This window comes from Panthera uncia, chromosome B1, assembly GCF_023721935.1.
Source record: "Panthera uncia isolate 11264 chromosome B1, Puncia_PCG_1.0, whole genome shotgun sequence".
Classification (NCBI taxonomy): Eukaryota; Metazoa; Chordata; class Mammalia; order Carnivora; family Felidae; genus Panthera; species Panthera uncia.
The window spans coordinates 169,972,962-169,996,844 of NC_064811.1; the positions used below are offsets into that span (position 1 = coordinate 169,972,962).

At 47.7% G+C, this 23,883-nt stretch overlaps 1 protein-coding gene across 1 annotated transcript in view; it reads left to right on the forward strand.

Moving 5' to 3' along the window:
- Positions 1 to 23,883, forward strand: part of DPYSL2 (dihydropyrimidinase like 2) — a 72,493-nt gene that overhangs the window by 14,730 nt on the left and 33,880 nt on the right. The window lies entirely within an intron of this gene.

A 23,883-nucleotide genomic window follows, 5' to 3' on the forward strand; every position in this document is an offset into this window, starting at 1 on the left:
TGTTGCATGTGATCATGGGATACCTTAGTTCTAGATGGCAGTTAACACGTCTATAATGTGGGGACAATGCAGCCCTGTTTTGTGGGGTTATGTGCAAAGTAAGTGAGATCGTTTGTGCCATAGTATTTGGAAATGGTTATCGGGACACTTTCGGCACATGTGTGAATCAATGGGTCTATCTATCTACGTGTTATCTGTCAGTCTGATCTCTATACCTGTCTGTCTTTCTGTCTCTTGTTTATCTCCTCTCTCATCTCTATATGCGATTTGTCATCATCTGTCTAGTGTGTATTTCCAGCTATCTAGTCTCCTATCGAGCATCTAGGTAAATCTATTATCTGTAATCCATCCTGCAATCTGATGTTTACCTACCTGTCCATCGGTTGGTCTGTCTGTTGATGAGCTGTTCATCTCTCCTCCAAGAGTGCAGTCACATCCCTGCTGATTCCAGGTGGGCTATCTCCCTTCGCTGCCACTTGGTGAGTTCAAGGCTTGTTTTCATCTTCGAGCCTCTGAGGTGGAGTGTGTTCTGAACAGAGGAGGAAAAACAACTGTATATATATGTTTATATATAAGGAGCCCTCTAAAATGGCTTCTTGCACGAAAATGTGAAATTTTACTTTTCATTTCCCACCTCTCCAAATAGTTGCTGGAGAATTTGGGGCTTACATTTCTTGACAACACGCTCCGCCCCACAGATGTAAAACGATGTCACAAGGAAACAGCCCGTCAAGTCAATAGCTCTTTCTAGATTTGAATTTTCAGCCAAAACAGGACTTCAGACGAGGCCAGCTTTGTAATTGGTTGTTCCTGTGCTGGTGAACACCCGGGCCCCTCTGTTTCTCGAGGGGGATTCATTACAGTCTCTGCAAGGAGGTTCGCATTCCTTGCTGAACCTGCCCAAATCTCTCCCTTCGCACAGCTCACTGAGCTCCCCTTGCACAGCCTGGGGTCATTCTTCTGGCAGCCTTGGTGACAAATTCCTCCCCAGTGGGTGTTCCACCTAAGGAGGGATTTAGTCATATGGGATGCAACACTCACAGAGCGTGGTGAGAGAGGCCGGGCAGAATGCTGAGCTCTCTCCTCTCTGCAGGCACAGTGAGCGACCCATTTGTGACATCAAATGAAGGGACCGTGTCAGACCCCTCAGAGATGAAAGTGCTGGTCCCTGATCCCTTTATTGGCCCTGGCAGAGACAGGTAGCTGCTGTTTCTTGGACGTGTACAACTCCTGCTTCTTCCTTTCAGCTGGGAGTCTGTCTTCTTATTTATTTATTTTTTGCCCTGGTTCATTAGCTGCAAAATCACGGGGGACAAAAGGCCAAACAAATCCGTAGTGGAGGCAACAAGAGAGTTCAGTTGGAAAGCTATGCCCTAGGGGGTGGACAGATATTTGGGGGACATGCTGTGCCCAGTGTCAGGGGTGGGGCCCAGGGCTTGGGATCAGGCATTGGGCTGATAGCTATCCCCAAGAAACAGAAAGATTTTGGTGTTCAAGCTTTATTTTGTTCTCTATCGTTGGATAGATTTAAAAGCATTTGATCTAAAAGCATTTTTTGTGGGGGCGCCTGGGTGGCTCGGTCAGTTAAGTGTCCGACCTTGGCTCAGGTCATGATCTGGCAGTCCGTGAGTTCGAGCCCCATGTCAGGCTCTGTGCTGACAGCTCGGAGCCTGGAACCTGCTTCAGATTCTGTGTCTCCCTCTCTCTCTGCCCCTAACCCACGCGCATTCTGTCTCTGTCTCTCTCGAGAATAAACACTGAAAAAAAATTTAAAAGCATTTTTTCCTGTAATATAAAGGGGGGAAGTGATCAGATAGTGTGACCATCTCTCACTAAGCAGGAGGCCGTGTCAGGCAGGGGCGGGGGGGGGAGACGCTCACCAAGAGGGTGGCAGGGGAGTATCTGACCATCCAACAGAAGCACTGGATTGATGACCTAGATTTCTCCCTGTGTCCCAGGGTGACTGGAAAGCAATCGAGAGGAGTAACCGATGCCATGCGTTCACTCGCGGAACTTTCCTGCTTCTGGGAGGCCCAGGAGCTCTTTTCCATGCTGGACCAGATTGTGCTGAGTCCTGTCACGCAAGCTGCTTCAAAGATCTTCTTGCCCTTGCCCGGGCCTCGTCTTTCCTCATTTCTCTGACTCGCTTTGGCATGGCCCTCCACGAGGCTCAGCGGGCTATGTTCTTCGCAAGTCCAATCGGGAAACACCTCAGGCAGATGGCAGTGTTTGAGGAGCAGCAGAGATAGGGAGGAAACTCAGACGGTTGTGCAGGGCTGGGATTGCTGCTCTGCACATTGTTGTTTCCTGCACGGAGATAATCCGAGGAGACGCATGAGGTGTAACGGAAAGAATTTGAGGCCCCGGCTTCTTGACGACACATCTTCACGGAGCTAGGAATCAGGAGACCTTCGTTCTGGTGTTTGCTGCTTGTTTATTCGCTCGGGCAGGGTGTCCCTTATTTCTGTCTTGGTGTCGTCAGTTGCTGGAGGGGCCTGGGTTGGACTTTCCTGCCTAATAGGGTTGCAGCGAGGAATCTGTGACGCCGCACAAGTGGCACCCAATGTGGGCAGGTTGTGTGTGAGGGCGAGTGGGCCCCATGGCCCAGTTTTGCTCCTGGCAGTGAAAACTTTTTTTTTCCTTTGACAATGTATTCATGTTTGAGAGGCAGAGAGAGATAGAGCGTGAGTGGGGGAGGGACAGAGAAAGAGGGAGACACAGAATCCGAAGCAGGCTCTGGGATCTGGGCTGTCGGCACAGAGCCCGACGCGGGGCTCAAACCCACGGACCGCGGGATGGCGGCCTGAGCTGAAGTCGGACGCTCAACCGATTGAGCCACCCAGGCGCCCTGACGGTTAAAACGTTTCATTTTGACCCCTGGAGACTGAGGTATTTGAAGGGGGTACGTTTGCTTTGTAGTGATTGACTTCAGCAACCACCTTACTTTTCATCATACACCCGTCTGTCTTCGTTCATGGAGATTCAGTCAAAATGGTCAGTGTAGCTCCAAAATGGTGTTTCTTTGGACATGATGATGGCACATCCTCCCCACCCCCTGAATGTCTTTTCTAGCTGAAAGCGTTTAGCTCTGTTATTGGAGACTTCTCCCCTGGCCCCAGGAGAACATAGTTTCCATCTTAGTTTGGAAAAGGAGAATCTGCTTTGCTGAATTTTGCTTTGCTGAATTTTGCTGCGTTTTAAGACACCTGATCGTTTCCTCTCCTATATTCTAGAAACAGACCCACGTGTTTATTGGAAAACGGTACTTTTCAATCACGGTTGGCTCAAAGGGCAGGTTAACATTTTAACATTAAAATCGTAGTTGCTGGGGGATGAATGGTAGTCCAACACCTGATTGCAAGCTCCAGGTGAGGGCTGTGTCTGAGACTTAGCAATTGTTTTTTTTTTTTTTAATGGTTTATTATTATTATTATTTATTTTTGAGAGAGAGAGAGACAGTGTGAGCAGGGAAGGGACAGAGAGAGAGGGAGCCACAGAATCCAAAGCAGTCCAGAGACTCTCAGCTGTCAGCACAGAGCCCAGTACGGGGCTCGAACTCATGAACTGCAAGATCATGACCTGAGCTGAAGTTGGACGCCTCATTGACTGAGCCACCCAGGCGCCCCTTAGAGATTGTTTATTGCTGTCTCTTCGTGTTGCCGCAGGGAGACCAAAGCCCGGGAGGGGGTGTGTCCTTGTGGGCGGGACTGAGATGATTCCTGTGACCTCTGTCCCATGGTGCATGTTTATATCTGTATTCGTGTGTCTTGTGTGCATTTTAGTTCACTACCAACAGTGAGTGCAGGTGGAAGTTCACCCAGTCTTCTGACGAAGAGAATCTTTTCTACCGTGCAAAGCTCATCTCTAGGAAAAAGCTTACTTTCCAGAGACTAACTGAAGAAGGTGTTATTCCTGTTTGCAGTGAAGTGTAGGTTTTCATTAAATGGCAAGGCCTCCTAGTGAAAGACAGACTGGAAAAGCTGATAAATAAAAAAGAAATAGATTCTCTGTCTGTAGGGAGATGGAAAGTTTTTATTCAACTGTATTTCTGCTGCCTTTGGCTTGAGCGAATAGGCATATGACTTTTCTGTCTTCGTTCTGAGAGTCAGATGATCCAGAAACCACGTTCTGCACAACATTTCTGTTTCTATGACATAAATCCCTTATTTCCATTGTCTCCTTGCCAATTAAAGGTGGCCTCTAGCAACCGATGGGTTTTCCATCCAGGATTGTGCCAGAAAACATTATTTTCTTGATTGGGTTCCCTCCTCATGGATTGGTTTGACCCTGGCTTTTTCCGCATTCTCTTTGTCTCGAAGGCAATTTACAAAAAAAAAACAAAAACTGCCTATCCGTTCTGCTTCCCCCTAGGAGAAAAGATGCTAGGTAATAGTCTCATTAGTTCAAGCTTGCTTTATTCATTAATTAACTAATCCATTCGTTATTTATGTGTGTAAGCGCATGTTGGCTTACACAAACTATACTGACTCGTTAAAAATTAAAAAAAAACAACAAATAATTTACATGCCATAAAACTTAGTCTTTTAAGGTGTACAATTCAGTGGTTTTCAGTGTACTCATAGAATTGTGGAGCCATCACTCCCGCCTGAAGTCAGAACGTTCTCACCTCCCCGAAAGGAACCACATAGCAGTTAGCAGCTATGCCCCACCCCCAGCTCATTGCATATACTCAGCTACTCTCTGTCTCTGTGGATTCGGACATTTCGTATAAATGGGATCGTGTAATATGTGGCCTCTTGTGTCTGGCTTCTTTCGTTTAGCCTGATGTCTTCAGGGCTCATGCGTGTTGTGGCATGGATCAGCACTTCATTCCCTTTTATGGCCAAATAATAATAGTGTATGTATGGATATACTACATTTTGCTTATCCATTGACCAGTTGATGGCATTTGGGTTGTTTCTACTCTGCGGCTATTGTGAAATGAATAATGTTCTTTGGTGGACACGTTTTTGTGTGCACATATGTTTTCATTTGCCTTGGGTGTATATCCAGCAGATGGGTTGCTGGGGTTTATGCTAATTCTATCTTTCACTTTCAGGGGACCTGCCAAACTTCTACAGCGGCACCATTTTCCTTTCCCACCAGCAGTGTAGGAAGGCTCCGGTTTCTCCATATCCTTGCCAGTGCTCGTTATTGTCCGTTGTTTTGGTCACAGCCACCGGGGTGGGGAGTGAGGTCGTAGGTCATCGTGGTTTGACTTTAGGCTTTATTTTAAGGCCGGTCTGCTTGCTCACTGACCCTTAGTCACGCTTATCTTGATCTGTGATGTGAGAATTTGGTTTTGAGTGTGTTTTCCTAGCCTTGCAGAGGGGCATCTGATGTGACAAGTGTAGGAATGCTCATCGAGATGAGACAGGTAATGGAAATCACGTATACAACAGAAAAGCAGCCCTCCCACCCAACGGCCTCTGAAATTCTCTCTTTGGGGGTTCATTGGCCTGGCTGGCTGCAGTGACTGCCTCTGCCCCCTCCACATTGGCTCTTATCTCACACTTTGGCCCAGAGTGAGTCCTGTTTTGCTGCCTTTTTGACCATCCTTCATTCTGCTTTATGGTGGGGTGGGCAGGTAAACTACCCCGTGCCAGGGAGGGAACCTGGCAGAGGCTCCTAAGCCCGCCAGGCCTGGGGAAACCTGGGAATCTCCCAGGCCAGTCCATTCCTGCCTCGGATGGGCATCCCCCCTCTCCATAGGCTAGATTAAGAAGATAGTTTACCTTCTGCATTTACAGTTACAGAGCCCTTTACACACAGCTGCTCTCCCCTGGGACCCTCCTTTTCACAATCTGTAAGACAGGGTGGGAAATGCCCGCGCCCCCAGCCCCTCCCCGGCATTTCCCACGAGAAAGCTGCAGAGTAGAGAGGTTAAGTGACTTGCCCAAGGCCACCCAACTAATACAAGGCGGAATGCAGGCTCGTCCTGGTGGGATGTTGCCCGCCTCTGTCATCGGGCGGGGGGACATCAGGCGTGTGAACGTGGCTTCAGTGTGCGCCCTGGATTTGGGGCGGCTCCCTCATCGCTCTCTGGATGTTTCTGACGTAGTATCAACGAGCACCTGCTCCATCTGAGAACTGATGGTATTGTGCTCGACTGCGGAGGCCGCGATTGATGTGGGCTGGTGGAGAGTGATAACGAGAAGGATGTGGTCACTTTCTCAGTGCCGTCGCAGCTATTGCTTTGTTTAAACAGAGTTAATGAGCACCGTGGTTTCCACTGCTAAGAAAACCCTGTTCATTCATCCGTTCAGCTGATGTTCATTCTGCTGCGTGGTAGGTAGTGGTCTCAGCATTCAGACTGCAGACAGGGTTCCCATTCTCAAAGAACTCGCAGGCCATCGGGGAGACCAACAGATAAAAGCTTAACAATATAATGTAGCCCCTACACTAAGGTTCAGGGGGCAGCTGAGAAAAAGACATCTTTAAAATCTGCCTGAGAGGGTCAGGGGGAGACTTCCGCCGAGGCTTGAAGGCAGGCCAGGATTTTGCCCTGGAGTCCCAATTGTGGGGTGGGCAGCAGGAGGAGGTGTCCAGCCAAAAGCGAGGCATGTATGACTGGATCGAGGCACATGGGAGCCGGTGAGTAAGAGTCTGGCACCCTTTAGAATTTACAAGTAAATCAGTATTGCTGGGTATTAAAAAAAAAGTTCCAGCAGGAAGGACATGGGGGGGAGTCTAGAAGGAAGGGGAGTGGGGAGGGGAGGCTGGTGGGGAGGGGTGTCGTGTGAGAGCAGCCTGTTGGGGCAGGAGTGCTGCCACTGATCTCTGAGGCCGCAGGGGAGCCCCTGCCCCCTGTTTTTTCCAGACTCTGTTCCCTTCCAGTTTGCCTCAAAACCCAACCAAGTCCTGTCCCAGGCAATGCTGAGGGACTGCGGGTGGTGGAGAGTCAGTTCCTCGAGGGCAGGACCGGGGCACTGATGGGAAACCCTTGTTGTGCGAGGGTAGGTCTTCAGGAGTTGCTGCCTTAGGGGCAGGGCATGGCCTAAGGGAGGTGTGATGCAGGGATGGACTCTGGGTTTGGCCACCTGGTGTTTGAGTTCTGCCTTCACTGCATACCAGCTGAGCAAGTACTTTTTGCGTCCCTGAGCCACACTTTTCTTTCTCTTCCTTTCTTCCTTCTTTTTTAATTTATTCTTTTAAATTTCCCTAAGACATACGTAGCTTAAGGTTTACCATTTTGACCATTTAAAAAAAAACCTTTTTTTTTTTTTAACGTTTATTTATTTTTGAGAGAGCGAGACAGCGTGAGCAGGGGAGAGGCAGAGAAAGAGGGAGACACAGAATCTGAAGCAGGTTCCAGGCTCTGAGCTGTCAGCACAGAGCCCGACGCGGGGCTCGAACTCACGGACCGTGAGATCATGACCTGAGCTGAAGCCGGACGTTCAGCCGACTGAGCCACCCAGGCGCCCCCATTTTGACCATTTTTAACACATTTTATTTCACATAGAGAGAGAGAGAGGGAGAGAGAGGGGGGTGAGTGAGGGGCAGAGGGGGAGAGAGAGAATCCCAAGCAGGATCCACGCTCAGCAGGGCTCGATCCCACGATCCTGGGATCGTGACCTGAGCTGAAACCGAGAGTTGGACACTCAACCGACGGAGCCACTCAGGCGCCCCCATTTTGACCACTTTTAAGTGTGCAGCCCAGAGACTCTATACCTGGTAAACACTAACTCCCTGGTCCTCTTCCCCACAGCCCCTGACAGCCACTGTGCTACTTTCTGACTCTATGAATTTGACTATGAATTGTTGATCGTACATGTTTGCCTTTTTGTGACTGGCTTATTGAAGTCAGCGTAATGTCTTCAAGGTCCATCCATGTTGCTGGACGCGTCAGAGTTTCCTTCCTCTTAATGGTTGAATGATACTCCATCGTATGGATATTCCATATTTTGAAATCCACTCATCTGTTGATGGACACTTGGATTGTCACCGCCTCTTGGCTATTGTGAGCAGTCTTCTCTGAACAAGTATCTGTTCCAGTCTTTGCTTTTAATCCTTTGGGATATGCACCCAGAAGTGGAATTGCTGAATCATATGGTAATTTTTAGCCACAGTTTTCTGATGTTTCAAGGTTTCGGTACGGCTTATATTTGATAGATTATATAAACTACCGAGCATGTGTTTGGCACATGATAAATGTTAATTCCATCCTTTCTGAAAGGCCCCTTCCACCCTCCTGAAAAATTTACCCTTTAAAACAAAAGCACTTTTAACTATTTTGATGAAAAATACCTCTTCAAAGTCACCTGGCTAGCTCAGTCGGTAGAGCATGTGAATCTTGATCTTGGGGTGATGAGTTTGAGCCCCGCGTTGGGCAGAGTTTACTTAAGAAGTAATAGTAAAGTAGGAGAAAATAAAAGAAAATATTCTTTGTTGTTCTCATGTATTTAAAAAAAACAACAACAAAAAACCTCTTTAGGGATAGTGCCTGTTTCCTTCTAAGTGAAGGGAGTGGAACATACTTTAAACTCTTAATGCCTCAAGGTTAGTTTCCCCCCCCGCCCCCACAAGGTTATTGTTTTGAATCTGTGTTAGAGCATTGTGCTGCTTGCAAAAGTGTTGGGCTTTTAAAAACTCCCACAAGTGGTCTCTAGCTGTTGGGAGTATTTGTCTCCATTTCATCGTTTCCCTGCCTCCTCCCTTCCTGGCCTCCCTTCTTATTGCTACTAGAGTACCTGACTGTGGTTGCTAGCCTCCTTCCTTTAAGTTCACGTTTCAAGAATGCCTTCTGCTTGAGGACCAGGGGACGGAGATCCTCGCTAATGTATGGGGGTAGGAAGAGGCAGGCGCTGAGTGAGATTCTGTAACTACTCTTCCCCGAGAGCAGTTTGTTTTAACTGAATGGAGGTCTTTGGGGGCAATTGTATGGAGTTTGAGTGAGGAGTCAGATGGCCAGATGTGGATAGTGCGGTGTCATTGTGTCTTGGAAATTATGCCAGGGAGGAGGTGAAAGCCAGAGGAGTACTCTGCCAGGTCTGAAGGGCAAGTGGACAGCTTCCATCTGGATGGTCTTGGAAGGCTTCTTGGGGGTGGGGGGTGAGAAACGGGCCTAGTTGGGGATAGAGGTGAATGAATGTGTGAGAGAACACATCTCTCTTCTCTGGAGAGAGTCAGAGGAAGCCCAGACCTAGGAAATCAGCTGCTGGATGCTCCTTGGGCTCCGTGGCCACTGTGCTTTGACACTGCTTCACTGTAGGACCCAGGAAAAGTCTGACATCTGACTATCTCCATTCTAATCCCCTCCCTGTCCAGTCTTGCATTTACCGTAGGAGATATTAGCATTGTCTTCATTCGGTCTGTTTTAGAATCCAGTATCTTCTGTGTTTCTCAAAGGCATTTTTGTCCGGTTGGGGAAAGTGTGTAGAAACTGCTCTCTTCTCTTTGCTTTGAAGTTTCATTTTGCCTCAGGTCTCTGGGCCATGGAACTTGGGCAGGAGCACTAGTGCCTGCCCAGCACATACTTCAGTGTTTCCCTCCCTGCTGAGTAAGAGGCCAGAATTCCAGTTACTATCTCTATTATATAACGTTGTTCTGGAAGTCCTAGCCAATGTAATAAGACAAGAAAAATAAGCGGTAAAAATATTGGAAAGGAAAAATAAAATGATTGTTATTTGTTAGGTGGTCTTAAATATTCAAAGGAATTAACTGAAGAAAATATTGGGTCTAAGAAGAAAGCTTATTAACATGACCAGTTTAAAATTATGTATTCAAGGGGTACCTAGGTGGCTTAGTTGGTTAAGCATCCGACTCTTGGTTTTGGCTCAGGTCATGATCTCACAGTTTGTTGGGTTTGTGGGATTGAGCCCCACACCGAGCTCTGTGCTGACTGTGTGGAGCCTGCTTAGGATCTCTGTTTGTCTCTTCCTCCCGCTTGTGCCTGTGCGCACACGTGCGCGTCCTGTCTCTCTCAAAATAAATTAATAAAGTGAAAAAATAAAAATATGTATTCAAAAGTAACAGCTTTCTCATATGCCAGACGTAACCAACTGGAAAATATAATTTAAGAATCCCATTCACAATAGCTGTACAAAATATAAAATAACGGGATTACAAGAATACATTCTTATATATGGGACTTGAGAAAAGACTTAAAAAAAAAATGCTATGTTGATGCATAGAAAGACCTAATTCTGTAAAGGAACATATTCTTTAGAGATTAATCTATAAATTCAGTGTGATTCCAACCAAAACCTCAAAGAGTATTTTGGCTTTTTGACACTTGACTGAATGATTCTGAAGTTTGGGTTAAAGAATCAACAAACCCTAAAAGCCAAGAACATATTTTAAAAGCACATAATGAAGAAGGGCAGGAAGCCATACTTAATGGGATATTTAAAAAAATATACACATGTCATAATTAAAGTGATATGGCACTACTTCTAGAAGAGACATCAATGTCAGTAAGGTAAAGTAGACAAACTATAGGTATTTGTGTGAAAAAAGGAACATTTCAAGCTCATGGTGAAATGATGGCACAGTCATAGTATTATGCTGGCATAGTTAACCACTTGAAAAATAGAGAAAAGTAAACTCCTCATTCACATCCTCTATCCAAATACCTTTCGGAGGGTTTAAGTTAAATTTAAGCAACAAAGTCAAGAGAGAACCAGAAGAAAATATAGATGAAGAGTCCCATGCTTTAGATAGAGGTAGAATCAGAAAAGACAGAGACACGTGACAACATAGAAATGAAAGACGTCATCAGAGTAAAATAGTCAAAAGAAACACCAGAAGTAGGAAATTAGATTTGAAAAATACGAGAAAGGTTGATGCATTTAAAGTGTGGAATCTTAAGGATGCCTGAGTGGCTCAGTTGGTTAAGCGTCTGACTCTTGATCTCAGCTCAGGTCTTGATCTCAGGCATTGGGCTCCAAAGGGGTCATGGAGCCTACTTAAAAAAAAAAAAAAAAAAAAAAGAGAGAGAGAGAGAGAAAGAAGTAAAATAGAATATGAAAAGTTAACATTTCAATAAAAAAATGAACACTAATAGAAAAAATAAAGGGTATGAACATGGTATGCACAAACGAAGAAATAATTCTACCATAAAACTTAAGGGAAAATATTCAACTTGAATGAGTAATACAGAATACCAATTAAAATAACATTGAGCTAATTTTTGTCTACTGAATTTTCAAATAGTGAAAGGAAGTAATACCTTGTTAACTAGGTTGTGGTGAAATGGTACTCCTAAGTGCCTGCTAGGTGCTTCCACTGATCTGGCCTTTCTGGAGGGGAGTGGGACTGTATCTAACGAGGGCCTTGCAAATTTATAAGCAAGAGATATTCATACCCCTTGAGTCTGAATTATCAGTATGCATTGCTTTGCTCTACGGGTGTTCACTGTAACATTATGTTTGATGAGAAAAGATGAAAAACAACCTAAATGAACAAAATACATAATTGGCTAAGTAAATGATAGCCATCTCAAGGAAAAGGTAGTTACGTAGTCATTAAAAACTATTGTGGAAAATATCTACGAATACGAACATGTTCACAACATATCGATGGAAGAAAAGTAGACCGTGATCCCTATATCCTGTTTTGATACTTTCTAAAAAGAGCTTCTTTTTTAAAAGAGCTTTATTAAAATATAGCTTACATACTGTAGAGTTAGGATACTACTTTCGTAAAGAATACGTAAGTGGGTGTGTACGTGGGTAGGAAAAAAGATTGGGTACACATACATCAGACATGTATTTTCTTTGGATGATGGAACAACAGAAAATTTTGGGTTTTTCCTAAATTCTTTCTTGTTTTCCAGGTTTTTGGCATTTAAGTACTTTTGCACTTAAAGGAATTTTATAGAAAGAAAAGTTTCCTTGGAACGCTCCTTTGCATCTGGGTTATTATCTCTCACCCCTGTCGTTCTTGGGGAGGAAGAGAACATAATGTGAGGAAGTGTTTGGATTTTATGTACCGTGGCGCAGGCTGGCGTTTGTGAACTTTCAACTACCCACACGGTGATAGGGTTTAACGACAGGCTCCCTGAACAGCTGGGTCCCTTATCGGGCTTAAACCTCATTGTCCAGATACATTGGCTGTTACTCAGAGTCTTATTAATCAACTAGGGGAAAAAGACCCATTGAACCGTTAGCTCTCCGCCCGTTATGGGGAGCACATGATGATACAATGACCATGGTTCAGACTCCAGAGATGTTATGCTGTGTTTTTGAATTCAGTCCAGGTTCCTAGGAGGAAAACACCCGTCAATTATGTTGGCTCTAGATAGGTCCCAGTCAACATATGACATCACCAACTCTTCCTTCCCTGCCCAACTTTCTTTGGAGGGGATGCAAGGAAGACAGTTGTGCAAAACTGGAATAAACAGAATAGACACCAGGCTCCCCATGCTTTTGCTTCTAGGTTGAGCTGCCATCCAATAGCTGGTATGTTCTTTTTCAGGCACAGTGAGACTCTTGTCGCAGCAGCTTTGTACAAGGTGGATTAGTTGCTCGTCAGCTAATTAGAGTCCCGAGCACACGTCACTTCTTATCTGAACTAGGTCCTCTTGTTGTCTTTATTATATTATTTGGCGTGTGCCCATAAATGATGTCCTGAAATACAGTAGTTGTGAGCATGACATCTTTTATTTTGGGCCACATTTCCTCAGAAAGGTGATTGTAATCAGATCATGGGGTTTGTTTGATTATCTACTTGAATAGGAATGTAAACATGACCCTGTTTCTTTAATTTGCTTCTTGTTTTTTCCGTTGTTGTCCTTGACCTTGGGTCTTTGGCTGTAGCATTTGACATAGTTCTACCCATTATGTATGCGAGTACACGGGTTTCTGTTGGGCCATAATAAGGAAGCTGCGGGTCCTTGAGTTTATAGTTGGATTCCCTTCCCAACAGGGGACCAGCAGGAAGGAAAACGGAGACAAACCCACTCTGCACGTGAAAGCCTTGCAGTGGGGCTTTTATGTTTTTGCGATGTTCCACACAGCCCTGTAATCTCTTATTTTTGGCAAGCCAGCACTGAATCTGTGGTCCGGTAGCCCCGGGCAACCAAAAGCTGAGACAAACAGAGGAAGTGTCATTACTCACATGTTTCCCCAGCCACCTCATCTGGGTCCGTCGCAGCCAGCTGCCGCCCCTCTTTCGAGGTGGAGCTCCTCGGAGCAGAGTCCGACCAGGACCCACACGGACACCCTTGAGGTTGTCGTTCCCTGGCCGCTAGGGTCCCTGTTGCTCCTTACTTTCCTGCATTCTTTCTGTAATTTGTTCGTAGTCTGGATTTGACTTTATGGCAGACTTTGTGGTGAAAAGTGGGACGTCTCCATTTCCTTAAAGCAGCCTGAAGGCCCCGGGAGGTGGAGGGAACAACCCTCCAGCCCCTGTGTCCCTGTCACACGCGCACCGGCGTGCAGATGCGCATGCACGCACATGCCTGTGCACACTCACACGTGCATGCGCACGCACACCCTCTTGGGTCATCCGGCTGGTGCCCAGGCTATAGTGTCTGGAAAACGGGGCTGATGGAAGGGGTCTGCTCAGGAAATCTGCAGACCTTCGGGCTGCCTTGGCTACCAGCCCTTACAAAGCTCACCTGCTAGGTCCTCTCCTCCCCAGAAGTTGACATGGGAGAACCAGATCCTAGATCCCAGCCTGTGGTGCCCGTATCCCTGGGGGATTTTGAATATATAAATTGTTTCAATGTTTTGAAAAGCCTGCCGGGAGATTTAACTGAAGTGATGTTTCCAGGATAGGCTCAGGTTTCTTTGCTTGTGATGGGAATTAGGGGAACGCTCATAATGGTGATTAGTTTGTGATTTCTGTTCTGATTGGGTAGAGGTTCCCTGGGAGGTGAAAAGTCTATATTTATGTTGGTTGAAAGAGGGTCCCTGATTCCTCCTGTGCTGGCATTTACTGTCTTGCATTTTACAACCAGTGCCTACTTGCTGTGTAAACAGGATAGATTTGTTTTGCTTATCTTGGTCTTATTTAGTTTTATGCAAAAGACTTAAAGTTCTGGGCTGTTCTTTTCTTGTGACCCCGGGAGCCTCGGGCCTCCTCTCAATGACGCCTTTATCCTGTCTGTTCTCATAACCTGTTACTCCTCAGTGGGTTTTCTCCCTGAGCCGACCCCACCGAGCCCTTCCCCTGGCCCCTGGCCCCTGGCCCACACGGGGCACTGAAGAATGCCCTTGGATTCTGTGCCCCTAGGGTGCCCCAAGCCCTGACCCCCTTTTGTGATACCTCTAAGTAAAATTGAACATTGAAGGAAGACTGACTTCGCGCCAGGAATTGGGTCAAGCAGCCTTTTATCCTCAAGACAATCCTATTTTGCTTTTAATTTAACAAATGCTTATGTAAGACCTACTGTGCCAAGCTCTGTTATAAGCCCCTTTACAAATACCATTTCGTAAGAGCCTTGTGAGCGGGTGCTGTTATTATCTCCTTCCGAGTAAGAAAACTGAGGCCCAGAGAAGAGAAAGGTTGCTAAGGTTATATAGTCAGTGGATGGTAGAGTTGGGGTGCCAGCTCAGAGTTCATGCTTCTACCCCTATTCTAGGAAGTAGTCACTGTTGCTGTTCTTATTTTGCAGATGGGGAAACGGAGGCACTGGGGAGGGGCGGTTAAATAAGTTGCCTGAGGTCCTAGGACTAGTCAGTGGCGGGGCCGGAGATTCAACCCCAGACAAGTGAGCTCTGTACCTCAGCAGTGCACTGCCTGTGGGTTTCCATCACACCGTGTTTCCAGCACATTCGGCCTGGACGCTTAACAGCATCAGAGACCACTCGCACCCAACGCTGCATTTCCTGGTTCCCTAACATTTCCTTCATGAGCGAGAGCCCCGCTTTTCAGATGCTGGTGCCGAGGGCCAGTTGTCTGAGCGGGGCGTTTGAGAGCCTGCGAGCCGCAGGGCCTGTGGAACCGTGTAGGGAGGAGTCACTCCCCTGGACTTCACCATGCTCTGAGGAATTCCAGGATCAAAACGCTAGCCTGAAGCCAACCCTGTGGTTCTCCCCCTGGTGCAGGGATAGGGGGTGCCATACCCTTGGCCTTTCTTCAGACTCAGAATGCCTGTCTAATTACAAGAAACAGAACCCTCTCCCACTCTTAGCCAATGATTTCAACATCTCTTGGAGACATCCTCCATGGATCTGAAGTTTGAAGCTTTGCATTCTAATGAATTTGGCTGGGATTTTCACCTTTGGCTCTCCCTGCCTTCTCCCTGGGCCATGATTTCATCATCGTGCTTTGGGGATGGAGCTTCCTGTTCAGGGTCTGTCTTTCGGCAAACATACGTGGAGACAAAGCATGACTTCTCTCTGTGCCCCTGGGGTCTGGGGGCCTGGGCTGTCTCCAGCTCTGCCTCCCATCTCCTGTCTCCATCTCAGATGCTTAGCAAGACAGCCTTAGTGGGAGTCACCTTAGGCTCTCGTGACAAAGCTGGAAGGAGGGTTGGGGGGCACCAGAGCTGATGGTGGACGTGGCCATTTAATCATGTTCTTGTTAAATTGTCAGTAACTTCTTTGTCCAGCTGGTTGTTCTGGTCTCTCGTGTATTACTCAGTTCCCTATTTGGGTCTTGGAAGGTGGCCATTTATCTGAAACAGAGAGACGGCTTAGTATAGTGAAAAGAGCTTTGTTTCTCATCCCCCTTACATAGTAAGCAAATAAAATGAAAATACCAGCATTGGCTGGGGGGACATCTCCATGGGTTGCTAATGGCAGCGTGAACTGGTGACACTTTTGGAATGCAACCTGGTCATCTGTATGAAGAACCGTCGTTCATCCCAGCTCTAGGGCCCTCTCCAGTGACAAGCACTTAGAAGAGGCAGAAAGGTATTTGCGAGAATGTGTTCACGAGAACATTATGTAATAGAGGAAGACTGAAAGCAGTCTGTAGGTTCAACACGGGGGAATGGTTAAGAAAGTTATAGCAGATCTCCCTCCGCCCCTACCAAGTAGTGCTTATAAAAATTGAACCATGAAGACTGTAAGACAACGTGGTATTAATGGTATTAAGAAAACAGTGAGTGTGCCCTGTGATTATCCCCATATAAAATACATGCACAAAACAGGTCTAGAAGATGATACAGAAAAAGATTCATGGTCACTGTTAGGATGGTGGGATTATAGGTAGTATTTTCTTCTTTTATATATACAAAAAAGGAAACAGTAAGCTTTTGGATTCAGACCTAGGATTAATTCTGGTACTGCTACATCTCCTGTATCTTTTTGCAACTCTTGATGCTTCCCTGGGACTCAGATTCCTCATTGGTAAGAAGACAGAACAATTTCTAAGCGTCCTGGATCTGAACCTAATTTGAGCCAATAAGATGTCCTCATGTCGAATCTCCCGGACTTGCCTATATCAACAAGACAGGCTCATGGGCATTTGGAAGCTTCCTTGTGTACCAACAATCCACGTTCTTTGTGCATTCCTGGTGGCTAAGCAGTGTTTCTACAGATTTGTTCTCACCATTCAGGGTTTGATGGAACCTTCTCTGTAGGCACTACGCAGCTTAGGGCCATCCTTTCTTTCCTTTTTTTTAAAGTTTATTTATTTATTTTGAGACGGAGAGAGAGAGAAAGAACAAGTAGGGTAGGGGCAGAGAGAGAGAGAGAGAGAGAGGGAGAGAAAATTCCAAGCAGGCTCCATACCACCAGAGCAGAGCCCAATGTGGGGCTCGAACTCATGAACCGTGAGATCATAACCTGAGCCGAAACCAAGAGTCGGACACTTAACCGACTGAGATACCCAGGTGCCCCAGGGGCATCCTTTCTGAGTGAATTGAGAGCATACTACCAAGTATGACCGCAGAGGCTGATTTTGAAGTAAAGCCTGTTTGGTGGGTCTGTTCTCTCCCTCCCCAAGGCCACTGGTCTACTCTGATGGGCCTTTCCGGGGAAGGTTGACCCCATACTGCCTACCGATGGGCTCTCAGGCTCTCCCAGTCACTCCCTGTCTGCTCTTTCTAAGTCAGAGAGACAACTTCTGCTCATTGTGTAATTTGCCATCTTTTTTTTTTTTTTAAATGTTTTATTTATTTTTAAGACAAAGAGAGGCAGCATGAGTGGGGGAGGGGCAGAGAGAGAGGGAGAGACAGAATCCGAAGCAGGCTCCAGGCTCCGAGCTGGCAGCACAGAGCCCAACGCTGGGCTCGAACTCACGAACTGGGAGATCACCACCCGAGCCGAAGTTGGACGCTTAACCGACTGAGCCACCCAGGCGCCCCATGTGGCTTGCCACTCTTAAAGGTTTTACAGATTCTAAATGACCCTTCGTCCCCACACACAGATTTCATTAGCCTGGCCTTTGATCTCGCATACCATGTGCATGCTAGGCCATTTGCAGGCTACCCCAAGCCTCACAGAAAGGGGTTTTATGAGGTGCTGACATTTTGACAAGCTTTTCATCTGACATCCCAAATTGACTGTCACCGGCTCACGTTGGCCATTTCCATCTGTGTCCACTAGGTTTAGGTCATTAGCTGCGCACTTAAGTGAACCTGCCTGTGTTTCCGATACTAGAAAAAAGCCTAGGTTTGAAGAGTTGAGGTGAGTGGTGTTCGTAGAAACACCAAGAAGGTGGTGGTTAGTCAAGGCTGTAAAGCCTGTAAAACAAAGTGGGCTTGGACCCCAGCTCTGTGAGTTTGTGTCTGCATGACTGCAGGCAAGGCTCCTGGCCACAGCCCCCCATCTGTGACGCGAGCATCGTGAACGTGTCTGCCTCTCTACTGTAAACATCAAGTGAGATAAGGCTTGTGGTAGCACCTTGTAAATCGCTGGGAAGCTGTGCCCATGTGAGGTTGTATCACTGCTATCAAATGATGCAAACGGTGATACGAAGTTATACCATGGTTCCATTGTCCCATTCCCTTGGAAGAATACTTCCAGAGGGGTGGATATATTTCTCTAACATGGGGAGCTCTGGTTATGCCTGCGTTAAAGGGGGAAAGTGGAAGAAAGCTAAGGATGTCTTCCCAGGACCGTCTTCAGGCACAACGCTGGGTGTGGAAGCTGGGCCTTCTGTGCCTCGCTCCCCGCCTCTCCTTTCCCACCCTCAGACTCCAGCTCAGACTCCTGGACTCCCAGGGTGATCTGCCGGCAGCCTGGAAGGAATGGCTGTCTCATTCTGGTGGGCATAGGCCACAGGAAGGGAAATCTGTGGGCAGGAGGCGTGGACTGCAGGTGTGGGAAGCTCCTGGTACCCACCCGCTGCTTCCTTCGTGTGGCAGAAGGAACCCTGACAGGTGCTGTGGCTTGTAGACCACAGGCTGCTGCTCCCAGTTGCTTATCCCGGGATTTGCCTGAGAGTGAACAGAGTCCCGGTCCCCACATCCATCGCCCGCCGAATATTGAGCCCCAGGACGACTGCAGGAAGCGGAGGAAGGAGGAGGAAGGAGATGGGGGTGGGGTGGGGGTGGGGGAGGAAAGAGAGGACACGGCTGGGGGGAATGAGAGAGGAAAAGAGACAAGAGCAAGAAATCAGAGGCCCCGTGCAGGCCAGCTGGAGAAGGGTCTGCTGTTCAGATGCCCGGCTCAGGACCTTTTGAATAAATGTCAGAAATGTGAGTGGAATTTAATGAAGTAGGACAGAGCTCCCGGGGACACCAGCATTGAAAATGCTGGGGCAAAAGAGGAACCAGGGGACGACTGTTCAGAGAAGCAGCAGCAGACACGCGGAGCGCTGTCCGGAAGCTGGGGCGGGCACGGGGCAGCAGGCCGCTGCGGACAGTCACGCCCCAAGGTCGTGGAAGGCAGTGGTGGTCCCCAGGGGATGAGAGGAATTGAGAGCTCGCTCGGGGGGTATCGGCTCAGTGGAGCTGAGGGTGCTGTGGTCCACAAGCGAATGGGAGGTGACAGCGTGGGGCATCAACAGCATTCCGCTCTTTCCAGAGCTTGGTGGGAAGGCAAGGGTGGGAATGTGTAGTAGGCAGGAGGATGGAGCAAGGTCATTTCCTCCGTGCACCCTGCAATGTATTTTTTCTTCCAAACTAGACTTTAACCATTTTAAGGGTATGGTCTGTATCCTCTATCTCTGTTCCCTCTGAAGCTGGCCGATCATCAGATCACGTAAGAGGTTGTTTGCTTGTTTTATAAATACTTTTTACTGGATCTTGCTTCGGCCCTTATTCCCTCCGGCCTCTGGCTTAATGATTCTAGCAGTGATCACTGGATGCCGAACAATTAATCATGGCTGAGCTTGGTTTATGTGAATATATTTGCTTTGTTTTAAAAGCAAGATTTCACGAAAGAGAGTTTGGCCAAGAGAGAAATAAGGGAATTCTTCAGGTGCCTCCAGGTTCAGGCAGTGAGGGGCATGAGTTTATATTCCTGCACGTGTCAGGCTGATGATGCAGTTTTCTGTTAATTGAATTACTGAACTACATGCTGTAGTTATAAAATATTAAAGGGCTAAGACTGCATTTTACTTCTCAGAGATCCACCCCTCCCTGTCCACTCTTGAGCAGAGGCAGTTAAGAAGAGTAGGGGCTCTGGAGTCAAACGTCCTGGGGTCACCTCTGCCAGCCAACAGTTGTACCGGCTAAGACCACATTATTGACCACCTTCCAGAGTTCTTCCCAGGGCCTTGCTTGGCCGAAGCACAGATGGTCTGAATGTTGCAGACCTTCTGTATACATCTCTGCGATTTAAGTAACATGAACAGGTCACGTAACCCCACTATTCTCAGCTTCTCCAACTGAAAACTGGGGCCACCACTGGCTCCGACCTTAAGGGGGCTGATGTAAGGATTCAACGAGGTAAACCACGAAAGATGGATGAAATCGTACCAGACATAGGAAGTATCTGATAAGTGTAAATTATTTTTACTATTACTCCCATGTTTTTAAGTTTATTATTTTGAGAGAGAGAGCGAGAGAGTGCATGAGAGAGCACGAGTGGGGAAGGGGGCAGAGAGAGAGGGAGAGAGAATCCCAAGCAGGCTCCTTGCTGTCAGTGTAGAGCCCGATGTAGGGCTTGAACTGACGAACCATGGTCATGACCTGAGCTGAAATTAAGAGTCAGACGCTTAACCAACTGAGCCACCCAGGCACTCCTACTAATACTCCCATTCTGAAGTATGTGGATTATACTTACGTTAAAGGTAGTCACTTTGGCGGGTCCCCTTGCCCGGCATTCAGGAAGGCTGGGATTTAAAAACCAGCCATAGTGAGTCTTTCTGGCAGACGACAGGAGAGCTGTGTGTGCCTAGGACTTTTCCAGGGAATGATGGGGATTCTCAGACTGCATGGCTGGGCCCCTCAGAGGAAGAGGTTTCTCAGTGCTCCAGTACTGAGTTGGCCAAGGCCTTTCTTGCCAGAGGAGTGTATGATGTTTGGTCTCTCCTGTGCCGACTGAGAGTCTTTTGTATGCTGGACCTCCTGCTGGATACTTTGGGGGACGCAGGGAAGAGGAAGTGAATGACGGTGCTCATATTGGAAGAGCACTTTGTTGTTTTACGAACCCCATCTTACTGCGCACTCCAGCTGTGTTATCGTCACCAGCTTGTAGATAAGAAAATCGGGCACAGACCTTCTAGGTAGTTCAACCCGTAGGAGAATGCTTCTTTGCACTGTTGGAGAAGCAGTGTATTTGTGCAAGCAAGTAGGGAGCCCTGTCCGCGTGTGCATTAGAGGCACTGAAATACTTCACAAATACTTCACAAGGGGTTTACGTGTGGTAGTTTTCCTTATAGAGGAGCATGTAACTGTCTTCCTGCTGGTGTTTATTGGGCACGGGTCTGTAGCAGGCATTCGTCCCGGGAGTTCCCATGGCAGCTCGCTTACACCTCCCTGGAACCCCGGGCGTTAGGTACTGGTATGGGCTCCATAGAGGAGGGATCTGAAGCCCAGAGAAGAGGAGTGTCGTGAAGAAAGCCACACTGATGAGTAAGGGGCGGAGCGGGCCAGGCACTCGGGCGTCTGACCCTGGTCTTTCCTCCACTACCTCTCCTCTGGGCACCCCTTATGCTCCCAGGGACAGGTGCTTTCTCTTCCCTTTCTGCTTCCCCCCCCCCCCCCCCAAGAATAAAACCGTGTTCTCCTGGCTGGCACGCCCGGGGGCTCCCAAAGGCTCTCATCTCTCCACTAACAAAAGGCATTCTCTGCTGAATAGGTCGCCCGGCATTTTGCTGAGTAGATGCCAGCTCGATGCCACAGAGATGAGCCAGCAGTGGTTTGTGTCGTCGTCTCCCTGACGGCTTGCTTTTAATTCAAGTCCACTGATTCATCTGGGATGAGAAAGGGAGAGGCAGACGCACATACAGCTAAGTGCAGGGACTAGAGAATGAGTCAGGATGATTCTGGAATGCGAGGCAGGAGATGGGCAATTCTGATAGAGTAAATACCGCTGGCGTGCGGGGTGCCGTGTGTACTGACCAAGCGGGGTGTCTAGAGGTGGGCCTCCGTGCGACTGTGGGTGAGGCTTCAGAGAAGCTGGAGCCAGAGGGGGCCCCAGCAGGGGTCCCCCTCTTCTCTCCGTTCCACCTGCTTGCCCCCTGCGGACTTTTGGGGGGTGGTTCCTGCTCAGCCACTTTAATTCCCTGAACAGGGCCAGCGGTGGTGTCTCTGTGTGTTTTCGATAATGCTGCCCCCCTGGAGCTGATCAGAAGCCCCAACTGCTGTCCTTTGGAAAACTTGGGGTCTTGGATTGTGTCAATGTGGACTTCCTGGTTGTCATGTTGTGTTGAAGTTAAGCAAGATGTTACCCCTGGGGGACACTGGGCGGAGGCTCTGAGGATCTCTTACAACTTTAGGTGAATCTACAATTACCTCAAAGTAAGAAGCTAAAAATAAAATAGGGTCTTTTAAACACTGCAAACTCCAGAGGAGTTCTGTATTTGAATTTCAAGGTCCAACTCCTTTGCCGTGTTGTATAACACCTTGCCAGTATCCAGTAAACCTAAAAATGGGATACCAGGGTGCCTGGGTGGCTTAGTTAGTTGACTGACTGCCTCTTACTTTCAGTTCAGGTCGTAATCCCTGGTCCCAGGATTGTGGGATCGAGCCCCATGTCAGGTTCCACACTTAGCGTGGAGCCTTCTTAAGGTTCTCTCCTGCCCCCCTCCCCTTTCTCCCTCTGCTCCTCTCCCTTGCTCATGCTCTCTCTTTCTCAAAAAAAAAAAAAAAAAAAAAAAAAAAATTAAATTAAAAACAGTAAAATAAGATACCAAAACCACTCAAGGCAAAAAGGAATGAAGTATTGATACATGCTCCCCCAGGAATGAACCTTGGAGACATGCTAAGTGAAAGAAGCCAGACCCAAAAGACCACATGCTGTATGATTCCCTTGACACGAAATGTCCGAAAAGGGCCAATCTACAGAGACACAAAGCAGATTAGTGGTTGCCTGGGGCTGGGAATGGGGAAGGGCGGCAGATGGGAACGGGGTTTTCCAATTCGAGGCTGGTCACAACTCTGTGACTAGCCCAAACACCATTGAGTTGCACGGCTTACATGGGTGAATTGCACAGTATGTGAATCACGTTGCAGTAAAGCTGCTAAAAAAATGTCGGGTCTTAGGTTTTAAGCGAAGTAAAAATCGTCCTTTGGAAACGGCTGGTGTCTTGCAGATGCGAGCACTTCCGGATGCTGGTTCTAAGTTCTGAGTTCAGGCCACTGCCCCGGGGCATGTTCTTGGCTCTCTCATAAACCAGATTCATGGGCCTCCCACGGAAACCACAGGGTGTTTCTGAGTGTTCGTCCCAGGGGGGTGAAAACTCAGTGCGTGCCAGACATTTTTCCAGGTGCTTTCATCCATGCTTCCTTCACCCTCCTGCAGCCCTGCACGGCGTGTACTTTCGTGCCTGTGTTTTGTATATGCAGAAATCGAGCTCCCGTGGAGTATACACAGCAGGGCAGAGGTGCCACCAGAACCGGGACGGAGCCCAGAGCTCTTGGATCCCAGGGTCATTCTCTTTTCACCTTCTGGTGGAGGGCTGGGTTGATGAGCTCTCCCTCACGTCTTACACAAGGGGAAAAAGTCAGCTGCGAGGCAAAAGCCAGCAGGCTCTTGCAGGGACAGCTTAGGGAAATCACCGGGGACAAGGCCTGAGAGTTCCAGGCAAATCCTTTGCAGGCTTGTGTCTTCCAGTGAGTGGGTCATCTCTGCTCCCTCCGGAAGTGAGGATGACATTCTGCCCTGTGCCCTGGGGCAGCTCTTCCTAGGAGAGAGCTCCTAGGGAAAGGATCGTGGGAAAACATGAGGAGGCTTTCCATGGACACGTTTCTGAGTGTCATTCGTTTTTAGAGGAAACATGTTTATTTCCCTGGAGCCCTCAGCTTTGTCTGTATCCTGAGTTTTCAAGAATTCGTAACCCTAGGAGCTGTTTTTTGGACATGGAGGGAGGCTACGGTATTATTCCAGCCAGGGAACCTGATGTTTTTTTGTAACTGGCAATGCTGTTGTGTAGTAAAACGGGGTAAAGATGGGCATGAGTGAGTTCAGGTGCTTGGAGAAGAAAATGGGAAAAGGTTTGCACTCAGTGATCCAAGGCAGACCCAGCAGCTCCAAGAGAGATGATTAAAAACCAGATTCTCAGGGCACCTGGGTGGCTCAGTCGGTTAAGCGTCTGACTTAGGCTCAGGGCATGCAGGATCTCATGGTTCATGAGTTCAAGCCCCACATCAGGCTCCTCGCTTCCAGTGCAGAGCCTGCTTGGGATTCTCTCTCTCTTTCTCTCTGCCCCTTCCCAACTCTCTCTCTCTCAAAATAAATAAACTTTAAGACAATGCAAATTCTCAGGTTCCAGCCCAGACCTACAGAATCTGAAACTCTGGGGATGTCCAGGAACCTGTGTTTTAATAAGCTCTCAAGAGAGTTCTTTTTTTTTTTAATTTTTTTTTTTTAACGTTTATTTTTGAGACAGAGAGAGACAGAGCATGAATGGGGGAGGGTCACAGAGAGAGGGAGACAC